The sequence below is a fragment of the Arachis hypogaea genome, chromosome 19 (genome assembly GCF_003086295.3).
Source record: "Arachis hypogaea cultivar Tifrunner chromosome 19, arahy.Tifrunner.gnm2.J5K5, whole genome shotgun sequence".
Taxonomy (NCBI): domain Eukaryota; kingdom Viridiplantae; phylum Streptophyta; class Magnoliopsida; order Fabales; family Fabaceae; genus Arachis; species Arachis hypogaea.
The window spans coordinates 89,986,347-90,001,699 of NC_092054.1; the positions used below are offsets into that span (position 1 = coordinate 89,986,347).

Here is a 15,353-nt window from a genome sequence, read left to right on the forward strand (position 1 = left end):
TTCACTGATCATGCAGCACTCAAATACTTGCTTACCAAACAAGAATCTAAGCCCAGACTAATAAGGTGGATTCTGCTGCTCCAAGAATTTGATATTGAAATTAAAGATAGGAGTGGAGCAGAAAACAAGGTAGCTGACCACCTGATGAGCGGATAATTTATACGCTTTTTGACATTGTTTTTAGTATGATTTTAGTAGGATCTAGTTACTTTTAGGGATGTTTTTAATAGATTTTGTGTTAAATTCACATTTCTGGACTTTACTATGAGTTTGTGTGTTTTTCTGTGATTTCAGGTATTTTCTGGCTGAAATTGAGGGACTTGAGCAAAAATCAGATTCAGAGGTTGAAAAAGGACTGCTGATGCTGTTGGATTCTGACCTCCCTGCACTCAAAGTGGATTTTCTGGAGCTACAGAACTCGAAATGGCGTGCTTCCAATTGCGTTGGAAAGTAGACATCCAGGGATTTCCAGCAATATATAATAGTCCATACTTTGGCCAAGAATAGACGACGTAAACTGGCGTTCAACGCCAGCTTTCTACCCAAATCTGGCGTCCAGCGCCAGAAAAGGATCCAAAACCAGAGTTGAACGCCCAAACTGGCACAAAAACTGGCGTTCAACTCCACAAATGGCCTCTGCACGTGCAACACTTAAGCTCAGCCCAAACACACACCAAGTGGGCCCCGGAAGTGGATTTATGCATCAATTACTTACTCATGTAAACCCTAGTAGCTAGTTTATTATAAATAGGACCTTTTACTATTGTATTAGGCATCTTTGGACGCCTGGTTCTTAGATCAGAGGGGCTGGCCTCTCGGCCATGCCTGGACCTTTCACTTATGTATTTTTAATGGTAGAGTTTCTACACTCCATAGATTAAGGTGTGGAGCTCTGCTGTCCCTCAAAGATTAATGCAAAGTACTACTGTTTTTTATTCAATTCTTCTTATTTATCTTCTAAGATATCCATTCGCACCCAAGAACGTGATGAAGGTGATGATTATGTGTGACGCTCATCATCCTTCTCCCTTATGAACGCGTGCCTGACAAACACTTCTGTTCTACATGAAATAAGCTAGAATGAGTATCTCTTAGATCTCCTAACCAGAATCTTCGTGGCGTAAGCTAGAATGATGGCGGCATTCAAGAGAATCCGGAAGGTCTAAACCTTGTCTGTGGTATTCCGAGTAGGATTCAATGATTGAATGACTGTGACAAGCTCCTAACTCGCGATTGCAGGGCATTAGTGACAGATGCAAAAGGATAGTAAATCCTATTCCAGCATGATCGAGAACCGACAGATGAATAGCCGTGCCGTGACAGGGTGCGTGAGCATATTATTCACTGAGAGGATAAGATGAAGCCATTGACAAGGGTGATGCCTCCAGACGATTAGCCATGCCGTGACAGGGCATTGGATCATTTTCCCGAGAGATGACCGAAAGTAGCCATTGACAGTGGTTATGTATCACATAAAGCTAGCCATGGAAAGGAGTAAGACTGATTGGATGAAGATAGCAGGAAAGCAGAGGTTCAGAGGAACGAAAAGCATCTCCATACGCTTATCTGAAATTCCTACCAATGATTTACATAAGTATCTCTATCCCTATTTTATTATATAATATTCGAAAACACCATTATCACTTTATATCTGCCTGACTGAGATTTACAAGGTGACCATAGCTTGCTTCATACCAACAATCTCCGTGGGATTCGACCCTTACTCACGTAAGGTATTACTTGGACGACCCAGCGCACTTGCTGGTTAGTTGTATCGAAGTTGTGACAATTATGTATTGAGATCAGCGCACCAAGTTGCTCACGTTGCCAGGGATTGTTTGAGCCTGGACATCACAATTTCGTGCACCAAGTTTTTGGCGCCGTTGCCGGGGATTGTTTGAGTTTGGACAACTGACGGTTCATCTTGTTGCTCAGATTAGGTAATTTTCTTTTTGTTTTCTTTTCAAAAAATTTTCAAAAATATTTCAAAATTTTCTCACTTGTTTTCGAAAAAAAAAAATGTTTTCAAAAATATTATTTTTCTTCAGAATTTTTAAGAATGAATTCTAGTGTTTCATGAAGCATGTTGAAGCCTATCTGGCTGTAAAGCCATACCCAAACAACTTGGGATTGGCATCCAACTAATCACTCCAGTCCATGTAATTATATGCTAAAGCTTGGCTGGCTATTAAGCCATGCCTGACCCTTTGATTGGAGCTTTAAGACTAACATGGCAAGATTCCTGGAATTCATATTAAAAATTTTGAAATCCTTATTTTTATTTTTCACAATAATTTTCGAAAAAAAAATAAATAAAAATACAAAAAAATTTAGAAAATCATAAAAATCAAAAATATTTTCTGTTTCTTGTTTGAGTCTTGAGTCATGTTATAAGTTTGGTGTCAATTGCATATGCATCTTGCATTTTTTCGAAAATATCATGCATTCATAGTGTTCTTCATGATCTTCAAGTTGTTCTTGGTAAGTCTTCTTGTTTGATCTTGATGAATTTTTGTTTTGTGTCTTTTCATGTTTATCATATGCATTCTTGAATTCTTAGTGTCTAAGCATTAAAGAATTCTAAGTTTGGTGTCTTGCATGTTTTCTTTGCATTAAAAATTTTTCAAAAATATGTTCTTGATGTTCATCATGACATTCAAAGTGTTCTTGGTGTTCATCTTGACATTCATAGCATTCTTGCATGCATTCATTGTTTTGATCTAAAAATTTCATGCATTGCATATTTTTCATGTTTTCATAAAAATTCAAAAAATCAAAAAAATATCTTCCCCTTTTTCTCTCATCAAATTCGAAAATTTGAGTTGACTTTTTCAAAAATTTTTAAAATCAAGTTGTTTCTTATGAGTCAAATCAAATTTTCAATTTGAAAATCTTATCTTTTTCAAAATTCAAAATCTTTTTCAAAATTCATGATTATTTTCGAAAATTCCAAAAAAATAATTTTCAAAAACCTTTTTCTTATTTTATATCATAATTTTCGAAAATAACATAATCAATTAAAGTTTTGATTCAAAAATTTGAAGTTTGTTACTTGCTTGTTAAGAAAGATTCAAACTTTGAGTTCTAGAATCATATCTTGTGATTTCTTATGAATCAAGTCATTAATTTTGATTTTAAAAATCAAATCTTTTTCAAAACTAATTTCTATCATATCTTTTCAAAATATCTTTTCTAACTTCCTAACCTCTTATCTTTTAAAAATTTGTTTCAACTAACTAACTAACTTTTTGTTTGTTTCTTAACTTTTTCAAAACTACCTAACTAACTCTCTCTCTCTAATTTTCGAAAATATCTTCCCTCTTTTTCAAAAATTTCTTTTTAATTAACTAATTAATTTTATTTTTTATTTTTGATTTCAAAAATTTTTGAAAATTACTAACATTTTTCAAAAACCATTTTCGAAAATCACTAACTCTTTTTCAAAAATATTTTCGAAAATTCTCTCTCTCCCATCTTATTCTATTTATTCATTCATATCCTAACATCTCATCTCACATCTCTAGCCTCCTCACAGTTGTGTTTCTTCCATTATATTACATTCTTTATCTCCCCCTTTACTTCCACTTACAAAGGGATCCCTATACTGTGGTATAAAGGATCTCCGTTATTATTATTATTTTTCTGTGCCTTCTTCTTTGTCATATGAGCAGGAGCAAGGATAAGAACATTCTTGTGGAAGCAGATCCAGAACCTGAAAGGACTTTGAAAAGGAAACTAAGAGAAGCTAAAATACAACAATCCAGAGATAACCTTTCAGAAATTCTCGAACAGGAAGAGGAGATGGCAGCCGAAAATAATAATAATATAAGGAAGATGCTTGGTGACTTTACTACACCTAATTCCAATTTACATGGAAGAAGCATCTCCATTCCTGCCATTGGAGCAAACAACTTTGAGCTGAAACCTCAATTAGTTTCTCTGATGCAGCAGAACTGCAAGTTTCATGGACTTCCATCTGAAGATCCTTTTCAGTTCTTAACTGAATTCTTGCAGATATGTGATACTGTTAAGACTAATGGAGTAAATCCTGAAGTCTACAGGCTCATGCTTTTCCCTTTTGCTGTAAGAGACAGAGCTAGATTATGGTTGGATTCTCAACCCAAAGACAGCCTGAACTCTTGGGATAAGCTGGTCACGGCTTTCTTAGCCAAGTACTTTCCTCCTCAAAAGCTGAGCAAGCTTAGAGCTGATGTTCAAACCTTCAGGCAGAAAGAAGGTCAATCCCTCTATGAAGCTTGGGAAAGATACGAATAGTTGACCAAAAAATGTCCTTCTGACATGCTTTCAGAATGGACCATCCTGGATATATTCTATGATGGTTTATCTGAGCTATCAAAGATGTCACTGGACACTTCTGCAGGTGGATCCATTCACCTAAAGAAAACGCCTGCAGAAGCTCAAGAACTCATTGACATGGTTGCTAATAACCAGTTCATGTACACTTCTGAAAGGAATCCTGTGAGTAATGGGATGCCTATGAAGAAGGGAGTTCTTGAAGTTGATACTCTGAATGCCATATTGGCTCAGAATAAAATATTGACTCAGCAAGTCAATATGATTTCTCAGAGTCTGAATGGAATGCAAGCTGCATCCAACAGTACTCAAGAGGCTTCTCCTGAAGAAGAAGCTTATGATCCTGAGAACCCTGCAATAGCAGAGGTGAACTACTTAGGTGAACCTTATGGAAACACCTATAACTCATCATGGAGAAATCATCCAAATTTCTCATGGAAGGATCAAAAGCCTCAACAAGGCTTTAACAATGGTGGAAGAAACAGGTTTAGCAACAGCAAGCCTTTTCCATCATCAACTCAGCAACAGACAGAGAACTCTGAACAAAATGCTTCTAATTTAGCAAATCTAGTCTCTGATCTATCTAAAGCCACTGTAAGTTTCATGAATGAAACAAGGTCTTCCATTAGAAATCTGGAAGCACAAGTGGGCCAGCTGAGTAAAAGGATCACTGAAATCCCTCCTAGTACTCTCCCAAGCAATACAGAAGAGAATCCAAAAGGAGAGTGCAAGGCCATTGACATAAGCGCCATGGCCGAACCTGTGAGGAGAGGAGAGGACGTGAATCCCAAGGAGGAAGACCTCCTGGGACGTCCAGTGGTCAATAAGGAGCTTCCCTCTGAGGAACCAAAGGACTCTGGGGCCCATCTAGAGACCATAGAGATCCCATTGAACCTCCTTATGCCCTTCATGAGCTCTGATGAGTATTCCTCTTCTGAAGAGAATGAGGATGTTACTGAAGAGCAAACTGCCAAGTTTCTTGGTGCAATCATGAAGCTGAATGCCAAATTATTTGGCATTGATACTTGGGAAGTTGAACCTCCCTTGTTCATCAATGAACTAAGTGATCTGGATCAACTGACATTGCCTCAGAAGAGACAGAATCCTGGAAAGTTCATAATACCCTGTACCATAGGCACCATGATCTTTAAGGCTCTGTGTGACCTTGGTTCAGGAATAAACCTCATGCCCCTCTCTGTAATAGAGAAACCGGGAATCTATGGGGTGCAAGCTGCTAAAATCTCATTAGAGATGGCAGACAGCTCTAGAAAACAGGCTTATGGACAAGTAGAGGACGTGTTAGTAAAGGTTGAAGGCCTTTACATCCCTGCTGATTTCATAGTCCTGGATACTGGAAAGGAAGAGGATGAATCCATCATCCTAGGAAGACCTTTCCTGGCCACAGCAAGAGCTGTGATTGATGTTGACAGAGGTGAAATATTCCTTCAATGGAATGAGAACTCCCTTGTGTTTAAAACTCAAGGATCTCCCTCTGCAACCATGGGGAGGAAGCAGAAAAAGCTTCTCTCCAAGCAGAGTCAACTAGAGCCCCCACAGTCAAACTCTAAGTTTGGTGTTGGGAGGCCACAACCAAACTCTAAGTTTGGTGTTGAACTCCCATATCCAAACTCTCAGTTTGGTGTTGGAGAGTCTCAACAAAGCTCTGCACATCTGTGAGGCTCCATGAGAGCCCACTGTCAAGCTATTGACATTAAAGAAGCGCTTGTTGGGAGGCAACCTAATGTTTATCTAATTCTTATTTTTATTGTTTTTCATGTTTTCTTAGGTTCATGATCATGTGGAGTCACAAAATAAACAAAAAATTCAAAAACGGAATCAAAAACAGCAGAAGAAAAATCACACCCTGGAGGAGCATCTGTCTGGCGTTCAAACGCCAGAACAGAGCATAGTTCTGGCGCTGAACGCCCAGAATGGGAGCATCCTGGCGCTGAACGCCCAGAACAAGCATGGTTCTGGCGTTCAACGCCAGAAATGGCAGCAAATGGGCGTTGAACGCCCAAAATGGGCACCAACCTGGCGCTGAACGCCCAGAGTTGTGTGCAAGGGCATTTTACATGCCTAAATTGGTGCAGGGATGTAAATGCCTTGACACCTCAGGATCTGTGGACCCCACAGGATCATCTCAGGATCTGTGGACCCCACAGGATCCCCACCTACCTCATCATCTCTCTTTCCATTCATGATCATCCCTTCTTTTTTTCCATTTACCACTCACATCCATACAACCACTACCTTCAAAATTCAACATCTCTCTCCCACCCAATCCCACCCATATGGCCGAAAACACACCTCCATCCATCTCCTCAATATCCTCTTCTTCTTCTTCTATTCTTTCTTCTTTTGCTCGAGGGTGAGCAACATTCTAAGTTTGGTGTGGTAAAAGCATAGCTCTTTTGTTTTTTCCATAACCATTGATGGCACCTAAGGCCAGAGAAACCTCTAGAAAGAGGAAAGGGAAGACAAAAGCTTCCACCTAGGGTCTATAGCTCAGTGGTAGAACATTTGACTGCAAATCAAGAGATCCCTGAGATACCTCAGGGGATACATTTTCTTCCACACAATTATTGGAAGCAACTAAAGGTGGAACATCAAGAGCACTCCATCATCCTTCATGAAATCAGAGAAGATCTAAAAGCAATGAAGGAGGAGCAGCCAAGGCAAGGAAGAGACATAGAAGAGCTCAAGGACATCACTAAGGTGGACTCATTCCTTGTTCTTACTTTCTCTGTTTTTCATTTTCTATGTTATGTGCTTATCTATGTTTGTGTCTTCATTACATGATCATTAGTAGTTAGTAACTCTGTCTTAAAGTTATGAATGTCCTATGAATCCATCACCTCTCTTAAAATAAAAACTGTTTTAAAAGAACAAGAAGTACATGAGTTTTGAATTTATCCTTGAACTTAGTTTAATTGTATTGATGTGGTGATAATGCTTCTTGTTTTCTGAATATATGCTTGAACAGTGCATATGTCTTTTGAAGTTGTTGTTTAAGAATGTTAAATATGTTGGCTCTTGAAAGAATGATGACTAGGAGACATGTTATTTGATAATCTGAAAAATCATAAAAATGATTCTTGAAGCAAGAAAAAGCAGCAAAGAGCAAAGCTTGCAGAAAAAAAAAATAGGCGAAAAAAAAAAATAGAAAGAAAAAGCAAGCAGAAAAAGCCAAAAGCTCTTAAAACCAAGAGGCAAGAGCAAAAAGCCAATAACCCTTAAAACCAAAAGGCAAGGGCAAATAAAAAGGATCCCAAGGCTTTGAGCATCAGTGGATAGGAGGGCCTAAAGGAATAAAATCCTGGTCTAAGCAGCTAAACCAAGCTGTCCCTAACCATGTGCTTGTGGTGTGTAGGTGTCAAGTGAAAACTTGAGACTGAGCGGTTAAAGTCAAGGTCCAAAGCAAAAAAAAGAGTGTGCTTAAGAACCCTGGACACCTCTAATTGGGGACTTTACCAAAGCTGAGTCACAATCTGAAAAGGTTCACCCAATTATGTGTCTGTGGCATTTATGTATCCGGTGGTAATACTGGAAAACAAAGTGCTTAGGGCCACGGCCAAGACTCATAAAATAGCTGTGTTCAAGAATCATCATACTGAACTAGGAGAATCAATAACACTATCTGAACTCTGAGTTCCTATAGATGCCAATCATTATGAACCTCAATGGATAGAGTGAGATGCCAAAACTATTCAAGAGGCAAAAAGCTACAAGTCCCGCTCATCTGATTGGAGCTATGTTTCATTGATAGTTTGGAATTTATAGTATATTCTATTCTTTTTATCCTATTTTGATTTTTAGTTGCTTGGGGACAAGCAACAATTTAAGTTTGGTGTTGTGATGAGCGGATAATTTATACGCTTTTTGACATTGTTTTTAGTATGATTTTAGTAGGATCTAGTTACTTTTAGGGATGTTTTTAATAGATTTTGTGTTAAATTCACATTTCTGGACTTTACTATGAGTTTGTGTGTTTTTCTGTGATTTCAGGTATTTTCTTGCTGAAATTGAGGGACTTGAGCAAAAATCAGATTCAGAGGTTGAAAAAGGACTGTTGATGCTGTTGGATTCTGACCTCCCTGCACTCAAAGTGGATTTTCTGGAGCTACAGAACTCGAAATGGCGTGCTTCCAATTGCGTTGGAAAGTAGACATCCAGGGATTTCCAGCAATATATAATAGTCCATACTTTGGCCAAGAATAGACGACGTAAACTGGCGTTCAACGCCAGCTTTCTACCCAAATCTGGTGTCCAGCGCCAGAAAAGGATCCAAAACCAGAGTTGAACGCCCAAACTGGCACAAAAACTGGCGTTCAACTCCACAAATGGCCTCTGCACGTGCAACACTTAAGCTCAGCCCAAACACACACCAAGTGGGCCCCGGAAGTGGATTTATGCATCAATTACTTACTCATGTAAACCCTAGTAGCTAGTTTATTATAAATAGGACCTTTTACTATTGTATTAGGCATCTTTGGACGCCTGGTTCTTAGATCAGAGGGGCTGGCCTCTCGGCCATGCCTGGACCTTTCACTTATGTATTTTTAACGGTAGAGTTTCTACACTCCATAGATTAAGGTGTGGAGCTCTGCTGTCCCTCAAAGATTAATGCAAAGTACTACTGTTTTTTATTCAATTCTTCTTATTTATCTTCTAAGATATCCATTCGCACCCAAGAACGTGATGAAGGTGATGATTATGTGTGACGCTCATCATCCTTCTCCCTTATGAACGCGTGCCTGACAAACACTTCTGTTCTACATGAAATAAGCTAGAATGAGTATCTCTTAGATCTCCTAACCAGAATCTTCGTGGCGTAAGCTAGAATGATGGCGGCATTCAAGAGAATCCGGAAGGTCTAAACCTTGTCTGTGGTATTCCGAGTAGGATTCAATGATTGAATGACTGTGACAAGCTCCTAACTCGCGATTGCAGGGCGTTAGTGACAGACACAAAAGGATAGTAAATCCTATTCCAGCATGATCGAGAACCGACAGATGAATAGCCGTGCCGTGACAGGGTGCGTGAGCATATTATTCACTGAGAGGATAAGATGAAGCCATTGACAAGGGTGATGCCTCCAGACGATTAGCCGTGCCGTGACAGGGCATTGGATCATTTTCCCGAGAGATGACCGAAAGTAGCCATTGACAGTGGTGATGTATCATGGTGGACGAAATTGTGATCACATTAATGTAGTACTCTTTGTTATTGTATGGAATCATTATTATGGCTCTTTACTATGTGTGGACACAACTCCGTTCAACTAACCAGCAGGTCGTCCAAGTAATAAACCTTACGTGAGTAAGGGTCGATCCCACAGAGATTGTTGGCTTGAAGCAAGCTATGGTCACCTTGTAAATCTCAGTCAGGCGGATTTAAACATGATACTTTATTAGATTAAAATAAACAATAAAAGGGATAGAGATACTTATGTAGATTCATTGGCAGGGATTTCAGATAAGCGAATGGAGATGCTTTTCGTTCCTCTGAACCTCTGCTTTCCTGCTATCTTCATCCAATCAGTCTTACTCCTTTCCATGGCTGGCTGTATGCAAGGGCATCACCGTTGTCAGTGGCTACATCCCCTCCTCTCAGTGAATCATATGCTCACGCACCCTGTCACGGCACGACTATTCATCTGTCGGTTCTCGATCATGCTGGAATAGGATTCACCCTCCTTTTGCGTCTGTCACTAACGCCCAGCACTCGCGAGTTTGAAGCTCGTCACAATCATTCAATCATTCAATCCTACTCAGAATACCACAGACAAGGTTTAGACCTTCCAGATTCTCTTGAATGCCGCCATCATTCTAGCTTTCGCCACGAAGATTCTGGTTAGGAGATCTAAGAGATACTCATTCTAGCATAATTCATGTAGAACAGAAGTGTTTGTCAGGCACGCGTTCATAAGGGGGAAGGATGATGAGCATCACACATAATCATCACCTTCATCACGTTCTTGGGTGCGAATGGATATCATAGAAGAGAAATAAGAAGAATTGAATAGAAAACAGTAGTACTTTGCATTAATCTTTGAGGAACAGCAGAGCTCCACACCTTAATCTATGGAGTGTAGAAACTCTACCGTATGAAAATACATAAGTGAAGGTCCAGGCATGGCCGAGATGGCCAGCCCCTCTGATCTAAGAACCAGACGTCCAAAGATGTCTAATACAATAGTAAGAGGTCCTATTTATAATAAACTAGCTACTAGGGTTTACATGAGTAAGTATTTGATGTATAAATCCACTTCTGGGGCCCACTTGGTGTGTGTTTGGGCTGAGCCTGAGTGTTTCACGTGCAGAGGCCATTTGTGGAGTTGAACGCCAGTTTCTGTGCCAGTTTGGGCGTTCAACTCTGGTTTTGGATCCTTTTCTGGCGCTGGACGCCAGATTTGGGCAGAAGGCTGGCGTTGAACGCCAGTTTACGTCATCGATTCTTGGCCAAAGTATGGACTATTATATATTGCTGGAAAGCCCTGGATGTCTACTTTCCAACGCAATTGGAAGCGCGCCATGTCGAGTTCTGTAGCTCCAGAAAATCCACTTTGAGTGCAGGGAGGTCAGAATCCAACAGCATCAGCAGTCCTTTTTCAACCTCTGAATCTGATTTTTGCTCAAGTCCCTCAATTTCAGCCAGAAAATACCTGAAATCACAGAAAAACACACAAACTCATAGTAAAGTCCAGAAATGTGAATTTAACACAAAATCTATTAAAAACATCCCTAAAAGTAACTAGATCCTACTAAAAACATACTAAAAACAATGTCAAAAAGCATATAAATTATCCGCTCATCACAACACCAAACTTAAATTGTTGCTTGTCCCCAAGCAACTGAAAATCAAAATAGGATAAAAAGAAAGAATAGAATATGCTATAAATTCCAAACTATCAATGAAACAGCGCTTCAATCATATGAGCGGGACTTATAGCTTTTTGCCTCTTGAATAGTTTTGGCATCTCACTTTATCCATTGAGGTTCAGAATGATTGGCATCTATAGGAACTCAGAGTTTAGATAGTGTTATTGATTCTCCTAGTTCAGTATGATGATTCTTGAACACAGCTATTTTATGAGTCTTGGCCGTGGCCCTAAGCACTTTGTTTTCCAGTATTACCACCGGATACATAAATGCCACAGACACATAATCGGGTGAACCTTTTCAGATTGTGACTTAGCTTTGCTAAAGTCCCCAATTAGAGGTGTCCAGGGTTCTTAAGCACACTCTTCTTTTGCTTTGGACCTTGACTTTAACCGCTCAGTCTCAAGTTTTCACTTGACACCTTCACGCCACAAGCATATGGTTAGGGACAGCTTGGTTTAGCCGCTTAGACCAGGATTTTATTCCTTTAGGTCCTCCTATCCACTGATGCTCAAAGCCTTGGGATCCTTTTTATTTGCCCTTGCCTTTTGGTTTTAAGTGTTATTGGCTTTTTGCTCTTGCCTCTTGGTTTTAAGAGCTTTGGCTTTTTCTGCTTGCTTTTTCTTTTTCTTTCTATATATATTTTTTTTTCGCCTATATTTTTTTTTTTTCTGCAAGCTTTGTTCTTTGCTGCTTTTTCTTGCTTCAAGAATCATTTTTATGATTTTTCAGATTATCAAATAACATGTCTCCTAGTCATTATTCTTTCAAGAGCCAACATATTTAACATTCTTAAACAACTTCAAAAGACATATGCACTGTTCAAGCATACATTCAGAAAACAAGAAGCATTGTCACCACATCAATATAATTAAACTAAGTTCAAGGATAAATTCAAAACTCATGTACTTCTTGTTCTTTTGATTTAAAACAATTTTTTTTTTAAGAGAGGTGATGGATTCATAGGACATTTATAACTTTAAGACATAGTTACTACTACTAATGATCATGTAATGAAGACACAAACATAGATAAGCACATAATATAGAAAACGAAAAACAGAGAAAGTAAGAACAAGGAATGAGTCCACCTTAGTGATGTCCTTGAGCTCTTCTATGTCTCTTCCTTGTCTTTGCTGCTCCTCCTTCATTGCTTTTAGATCTTCTCTGATTTCATGAAGGATGAAGGAGTGCTCTTGATGTTCCACCCTTAGTTGCTTCCAATAATTGTGTGGAAGAAAATGTATCCCCTGAGGTATCTCAGGGATCTCTTGATTTGCAGTCAAATGTTCTACCACTGAGCTATAGACCCTTGATGGAAGCTTTTATCTTCCCTTTCCTCTTTCTAGAGGTTTCTCTGGCCTTAGGTGCCATCAATGGTTATGGAAAAAAACAAAAAAGCTATGCTTTTTACCACACCAAACTTAGAATGTTGCTCGCCCTCGAGCAAAAGAAGAAAGAATAGAAGAATAAGAAGAAGATATGGAGGAGATGGAGGGAGATGTGTATTCGGCCATATGGGTGGGATTGGGTGGGAAAGAGATGTTGAATTTTGAAGGAAAGTGGTTGTTTGGATGTGAGTGGTAAAGAGTTAATAGGGAAGAGTGTTTATTGGGAATAGAGGATGATTGAGAAGAGAGAAGAGAGTGAGTGGAGGTAGGTGGGGATCCTGTGGGGTCCATAGATCCTGAGGTGATCCTGTGAGGTCTACAGATCTTGAGGTGTCAAGGCATTTTTATCCCTGCACCAATTTAGGCATGCAAAATGCCCTTGCACACAACTCTGGGCGTTCAGCGCCAGGTTGGTGCCCATTTTGGGCGTTCAACGCCCATTTGCTGCCATTTCTGGCGTTGAACGCCAGAACCATGCCTGTTCTGGGCGTTCAGCGCCAGGATGCTCCCATTCTGGGCGTTCAGTGCCAGAACTATGCTCTGTTCTGGCGTTTGAACGCCAGACAGATGCTCCTCCAGGGTGTGATTTTTCTTCTACTGTTTTTGATTCCGTTTTCAATTTTTTTATTTATTTTGTGACTCCACATGATCATGAACCTAAGAAAACATGAAAAATAACAAAAATAAGAATTAGATAAACATTGGGTTGCCTCCCAACAAGCGCTTCTTTAATGTCAACAGCTTGACAGTGGGCTCTCATGGAGCCTCACAGATGTGCAGAGCTTTGTTGAGACTCTCCAACACCAAACTTAGAGTTTGGATATGGGAGTTCAACACCAAACTTAGAGTTTGGTTGTGGCCTCCCAACACCAAACTTAGAGTTTGACTGTGGGGGCTCTGGTTGACTCTGCTTTGAGAGAAGCTTTTCATGCTTCCTCTCCATGGTTGCAGAGGGAGATCCTTGAGTTTTGAATACAAGGGAGTTCTTATTCCATTGAAGGACTATTTCACCTCTGTCAACATCAATCACAGCTCTTGCTGTGGCCAGGAAAGGTCTTCCTAGGATGATGGATTCATCCTCTTCCTTTCCAGTATCCAGGACTATGAAATCAGTAGGTATGTAAAGGCCCTCAACTTTTACCAATACATCTTCTACGTGTCCATAAGCCTGTCTTCTTGAGCTGTCTGCCATCTCTAGTGAGATTTTAGCAGCTTGCACCCCATAGATTCCCAGTTTCTCTATTACAGAGAGGGGCATGAGGTTTATTCCTGAACCAAGGTCACACAGAGCCTTAAAGATCATGGTGCCTATGGTGTAGGGTGTTATGAACTTTCCAGGATCCTGTCTCTTCTGAGGCAATGTCAGTTGATCCAGATCACTTAGTACATTGATGAACAAGGGAGGTTCAACTTCCCAAGCATCAATGCCAAATAATTTGGCATTCAGCTTCATGATTGCACCAAGAAACTTGGCAGTGTGCTCTTCAGTGACATCCTCATTCTCTTCAGAAGAGGAATACTCATCAGAGCTCATGAAGGGCATAAGGAGGTTCAATGGGATCTCTATGGTCTCTAGATGGGCCCCAGAGTCCTTTGGTTCCCCAGAGGGAAGCTCCTTATTGATCACTGGACATCCCTGGAGGTCTTCCTCCTTGGGATTCACGTCCTCTCCTCTCCTCACAGGTTCGGCCATGGCGCTTATGTCAATGGCCTTGCACTCTCCTTTTGGATTCTCTTCTGTATTGCTTGGGAGAGTACTAGGACGGATTTCAGTGATCGTTTTACTCAGCTGGCCCACTTGTGCTTCCAAATTTCTAATGGAAGACCTTGTTTCATTCATGAAACTTACAGTGGCCTTAGATAGATCAGAGACTAGATTTGCTAAATTAGAAGCATTTTGTTCAGAGTTCTCTGTCTGTTGCTGAGTTGATGATGGAAAAGGTTTGCTATTGCTAAACCTGTTTCTTCCACCATTATTAAAGCCTTGTTGAGGCTTTTGATCCTTCCATGAGAAATTTGGATGATTTCTCCATGTTGAGTTATAGGTGTTTCCATAAGGTTCACCTAAGTAATTTACCTCTGCTATTGCAGGGTTCTCAGGATCATAGGCTTCTTCTTCAGAAGATGCCTCTTGAGTACTGTTGGATGCAGCTTGCATTCCATGCAGACTCTGAGAGATCATATTGACTTGCTGAGTCAATATTTTGTTCTGAGCCAATATGGCATTCAGAGTATCAACTTCAAGAACTCCCTTCTTCATAGGCGTCCATTATTCACAGGGTTCCTTTCAAAAGTGTACATGAACTGGTTATTAGCAACCATGTTAATGAGTTCTTGAGCTTCTGCAGGTGTTTTCTTTAGGTGAATGGATCCACCTGCAGAGGTATCCAATGACATCTTTGATAACTCAAATAAACCATCATAGAATATATCCAGGATGGTCCATTCTGAAAGCATGTCAGAAGGACACTTTTTGGTCAACTGTTTGTATCTTTCCCAAGCTTCATAGAGGGATTCACCTTCTTTCTGTCTGAAGGTTTGAACATCAGCTCTAAGCTTGCTCAGCTTTTGAGGAGGAAAGTACTTGGCTAAGAAAGCCGTGACCAGCTTATCCCAAGAGTTCAGGCTGTCTTTGGGTTGAGAATCCAACCATAATCTAGCTCTGTCTCTTACAGCAAAAGGGAAAAGCATGAGCCTGTAGACTTCAGGATCTATTCCATTAGTCTTAACAGTATCACATATCTGCAAGAATTCAGTTAAGAACT

General features: G+C 39.9%; 1 non-coding gene across 1 annotated transcript; it reads left to right on the forward strand.

Moving 5' to 3' along the window:
• The first annotated feature begins 15,039 nt into the window (after positions 1-15,039).
• Positions 15,040-15,147, forward strand: LOC112780722 (small nucleolar RNA R71). The gene has a single exon (XR_003191539.1). It is a non-coding gene; the product is annotated as a small nucleolar RNA R71 (small nucleolar RNA).
• Positions 15,148-15,353: the final 206 nt, after the last annotated feature.